A 6,068-nucleotide genomic window follows, 5' to 3' on the forward strand; every position below is an offset into this window, starting at 1 on the left:
TAATAATACCTTCTACTATCGGCCATGAGGGGATGGAAAGGAAAAGTCGTCCTCGCCAGAATTTGAACTCAGAACATAAAGACGGACGAAATGCTGTTAAGCATTTTCCCCTCGTTAGCACGCCTGACAAAATGCTTAGCGGTACATCGTTCGTCTTTACGTTCTGTGTTCCAAATTCGCTTCGCTTTTCATCCTTTCGTTGTCGATAAAACAAGTACTAGTTGAACACTAGGTCGATGTAATCGATTTACACCCCCACCAAAATAAATCCAGGCCTTGTGCTAAAACGTAAAACTATTATTATTATTATTATTATTATTATTATTATTATTATTGCTGTTGTTGTAATTTTTAATAAGGAACGGATTGCTGCTCAATAATTTGTAATAGATACACACATGTTGCGATAGACAGATAACATCAATTTTATTAGTTATAAAGATAATTATTGTAGAGGAGAACCATAATTAATTTACTTGGCACTTGTATAATAATGGCTCTTATTTCAGTGACATTAAAAGCGCAAAGTTCAATGTATATTAAACGAAAATTTGAGAAGAAATTGTGAGGTATAAAACTAAATACTGCAGTTTGAGTTGAATCTCCAGTATTGTGAAGTAACGAAATTTTTTAAGGGTGTGCTTCAATCAATTGAATTGGCCTCAGCTAATATATAGTAATCACATCAACTTCAGAAATAGGTAAAGAAAAATCGATAACCCATCCGAATTTTTACTTATAACTAAGATCAAAGAAAATAAATATTGCAACTGTGGAGCTTTACTGATCATGCTGCCTTCAAATGTCGCGGAAGATTTCTTTTATCATGATGTAATGATCGTTATTTACAGATTCAGAAACTGTACAGTTAAAGATTTTCTTCGAATATTTATGGTAAGAAACTTCATACAACATTTATTAGATTTTTTTTCCTATCTCATGTCCAACTGAAGAAAGAACGCTCTTGTATTCTTCTCTTCCTTCTTTTTCACTTTGTGTGCCGGTAGTACTTGTTCGTTTTAGGTAAATGGAGTTTTATAAATATTTCCGGCGCACATTTCTAAATGCATTCAACTAGGAATAAAAATCACGTAAAAGCATCGGCTCAATAGCAACTCATTGTCGCAATATGACCCCCCCCACAAAGGTAAACATGCGATACGAGTTAAATGTATGTTTCCTTCACACAGCAGTTTTTGTAGGTCCTACTTTTCGCCCTAAAAAAGCAACACGACTCATTGTTCGTATTTATTTTAACGATATTCAAACAATATAAAGCATAACATACGTCTTCTCAAATATTTTGGACCTAGAATTGAAGGAAGACAAAATAAAAAAAAAAAATATAGAAATATAGCACTGCTAATTGTCTGAGATCGCATTTCAGCGTTTTGCTTATTCTATATGACTAGGTAAGTTAGACGCAACATTACTATAATCAAATCTTCTAAAACGGTCCAAAAGACAATCGGAATGCCAACAAAAGTATTGATGTTATTGAGTTTGCCGCTATTTGTAAGCACGGGTGCATGGAAATAAATAAGCCAAGTAATTTCGTTGCAACCTCACACATTCAATATTTATATCGGTGTAACTCTTCTATGCACTGGCAACCAAAATATCAAGACAAATGTTGTTATATATTCCAGTGTTATGCCTGGCTAACATCAGGTTGAAACACTCCGGCAAAAGGAATAATTGACTCTGGTTATACACATACACCCACATATATTCTCGCTCATACACACGCACACATTCATATTCTTTGAACCTATGTCCATTCAGTTCAATTCATTTATAGACTTAATACTATTGGAACATACAAGAACGCTCAATAAACTTTTGCATTTTCTCCTTTAAATTAGACGAAATTTCGGTTAATCAAAAGAGTTTTGAATGAAATGATGATCATACGTGTCGTAGGATTTGGGGATTAGTTGTTAGAATGGAGCATGCCACTAATTTATTTAGTTAAACCACTTCTGTCTCTCTTCCGCAAATTTGTGGCACATTTTATCATTTATCACATTGTGTTTGACGCAATATGTTGTTTTATTAGAAGGAAATTATTAATACAAGGTCTTTTATGGATGTACTCGCGAATAATGCTTTGTACTTGGGTTCAGAAATCAGAAGCAGGCATTAATGTATATTCAGCCGACAGATTTCAAGTTATATTTGATGTAGATAATCGACTATACTAATACTAATATGTATGTGCGCGTATGTTTGCATGTATATATGTATGTGTATGTATGTATGTATGTATGTATGTATGTATGTATGTATATACTCCGTTGACAGGTATATATTCTCTGGTTTACACAAGATATTTACACAAGATAAAATGCGCAAATTTTATTACCAATACAACTGTTAAAGTACAGAGAATTTGATATTCTTACTTTTCATTAGAAGTAAAAATCAAAATGCCAGTCAAATGACACTTAGTAATGAATAGAGCAACTGTACTAAACATTTAAGCTTATTTACTGCCGAGACGTGAACTCGGATATCAATGGGGATTAAAGCGGAATCATCTCAAGTACATCGGTAATGAAATTAAGAGGTAAAAATTGAACGCTGTTTAATTTCATGTGAAGAATCATTATGGCATTATTGTGACATACAGAAAGAAAATGACTTAAGGCATGGAATTATTTTCTTAAATCTATTCATATCGAATTGTTTTAGAATGATTTAATTTGTATAAGTGAAGACATAAAAATGTCAAACAATTCAATTTTAAACGAAATTTAAAGAAAATGTAATTTCATTGTTATTCGGAATGTTCTACTTTGAGAAAAAAATGCGAAAGAGAAAATTAAAAAATAAGCAAACACAATAACATGTTAATAAGTGTGCTAGAATATATAAGCATTCCACGTGACTTGGCATATTTATAATGGATGTATGATTGAGCGTTACTTTATTAAACCAGACCAACCCTTTAGAGATCACTCAGAATTAAGATGCTTCGATTCATAGTATAGTAAGCAATTTCTTATAGTTTACATTTTACATTCTTTCAGGCAGTGAAATGCGTCAAAAAGACATAGTCATTTAAATTCTCTCTATGACAAATTAAGGAAAACACTGCATTTCTGTTTAATGTTGTGCTAAATTAGATGGTGATGTGAGGCAGTGGGATATGTCAAATGGAAAAATGGGGGAACAGCATTACGAACGCAAATTTCAGTGGATTACTAAACTGCCTGCGTGCTAATTACTGGCCTAGTGCCAAAACTTAAAATCATTATTATTATTTTAAGACAGTTTGATTCGGCTCTATGTCACTTAAAGTTTCACAGGCTTACCAAAAAAAGCTATACCATTATAGCTAATAATATTAATATTCAGTAGATCGTCTGTGAGATTGACTAAAACGTTTGGCGTTGGAAGTTACAAAGAAATAAATTACAATCTTTACGCTGGATTCAACTAGTAGCAATAGAAGGTGACTTAATATCAAATTTCATCGAACAATTTGAAAACTTAAGATGCACTGGATACACTATTCCAAAGTACACTAATCTCTAGTGGAGGGCAAGATGATAATTTGCCGTTTATTTAGTCATGCTTGTTATATTACTAAAATTTGCCAAAACCTCTATACTTCTGCAACATCAAAATCTTTGCCTTTTAAATATAGTACTGTTGGAAAAATATGCCAGCCAAATGCTTTAATATAAATAACTTACAACATTTCTCTTAGGCTTAGTGTTGCAATGCTAATTAGATATTCAAAATTTCAAGAAAAATATGAGCCCTTGTTTTTCTTTTATTTATGATAATAGAGTAGAAGAGACAATAGAATGTTATACGAAATGAAGAATATATAGATGAGTTCTTTACAGTTCATGTTCCAATCCCAATGTAGCCAAATTTCTAATTCATATATCCTGTAGCAACCATGTACAATATGATCCATAATTACAAATATGTGAATTAATACAAATGGAAGACTGATTATTCTAATTCGTTTTTGAAGTTTTCTAGTCGTGGATTCATAAATACATCATGAAATCGGCAACTTATTCTGAGCATTCTTGAATTACGCAAATCCAATCCATCTCTGGATCTCCTAACAACCGTTGCCTTCCTGAAAAAAAAAACAGAACAACCAGTAGCTTTGACCCCATGGCAAGAGACAAGAATGGTAATTTATGTATCGAAAGCGGAAGGGATAAATGGTAAAGCTAGCCTAGAGAGCAGTTTACATCAGCGTAAAGAGAACTGGGACAAATACAGCAAGGATACATTTTAGACATAACTGCTTCGGTCAATCTAACTATTATTCTTAGATGGCTTCACCAAAAATCAAAGAGATAAATATCATATCTTCTTTCTTTAGCTGACACACTACCTTACCAAATGCCTCCTTGTTTTAAACTTATTTAAAAGGCAAAGTTTTAAACATATTTTAAAGGCAAAGTTTTAAACTTTTTAAGAATCAACCATAAAATGCAAGGGATAATTAAATACCCATTCCAGAATGAAGGACAAGTACTTAAAGTTGCCCTGTTTGGTTCATCGAATTTCAAATATTGTAGTTTCTCAAAAATGTAGAGGATTATTTTTGGAATACAATGTATTTTGTGGAAGAATTTACATATCCGTGTAGCAATCTCGCAGCAAGGTTTTTTATCGATTCTTCATGTACCGAAAAATGAATGCATCTCATATCGTATAATTTTCATTTCAGTACTCTCCCGTTTTCATTTTCTTATTAAATTTAGTTATTGTTTAAGTAAATTTATGATATTTCTTATCTTTAACATATATTAAATTACTGTGCACAAAACAGTTATAGGTACTGAGAGGGTTAGAAAAACTCTGTGTGTATAAGAAAGGGCGTGTGTAAATCTCTCTGTCTCCGTTTCTCTTTATGTCTTTCTATCTATCTATCTATCTGTCAATCTATCTATCTTTCTAATGTCTATCTATCTATCTATCTATCTATCTATCTATCTATCTGTCTGTCTGTCTATCTATCTATCTATCTATCTATCTATCTATCTATCTATCTATCTATCTATCTATCTATCTATCTATCTATATATATATATATATATATATATATATATATATATATATATATATATATATATATATATATATATATATATATACATATATATGTATACATATATATATATATATATACATACATATATATATGCATATATAAAATTACAAACGTATTTATATATACAGATATGTATATACCTATATATAAATATATATACATATATGCATACATATATATGCATATATACATACACATATATATACTTATATATACATGCATATATGTGCCTATGTATTTATATATATATTCATATGCATACGTATATACAAACACAAAACTCACACACTTATACGCATACATATGCGTGTGTGTGTATGTGCACATGTATTTATATGTGTGTATATATATATATATATATATATAAATATTTTAGGTTTGCATATGTCTGATATATGTGAACTCTACTAATACTGCTCTTCTAACAAAACTTGAAGCTAATTCTTTTTTCTTATTTTCTTAAATAATCCAGGCAGTTGTTATGGTATCTTGTTTATTCAATAATCTACTGCCATTAGTTATTATATCTAGATTATTATTTGTATAGTTGCAATTAATCTTGCTCTAGGCATTTCTGTTGTTCTGTCGTTCATAATTTTGATTTTTATTATTTTTAATATTATCCCCAAGAATATCACGATTACTATTATTATTATTAAAATTATTATTATTATTGCTGTTGTCGTTGGTTTTGTGGCTGTTGTGTTTGCTACAGTTTTTATTGTCATGATCATTATCATCATCATCATCATCATCATCATCGTCATCATCATCATCATCATCATCATCATCATCATCATCATCATCATCTTCATCATCATCATCTTCATCGTTACTATTATTTCTATGTTTTATCTTATTATTAGTTTTAATTTTTCTTCTTATTTGTTGATGTTGTTGATTTCGACGTTGCTATAGTTGGTATGCCTGTGATTAGATCCGAAAATAAAACAAACGCTCACTTTGAACATACAGTTCA

This window comes from Octopus bimaculoides, chromosome 3 (assembly GCF_046866305.1).
Source record: "Octopus bimaculoides isolate indiv1 chromosome 3, ASM4686630v1, whole genome shotgun sequence".
In the NCBI taxonomy this organism is placed as follows: domain Eukaryota; kingdom Metazoa; phylum Mollusca; class Cephalopoda; order Octopoda; family Octopodidae; genus Octopus; species Octopus bimaculoides.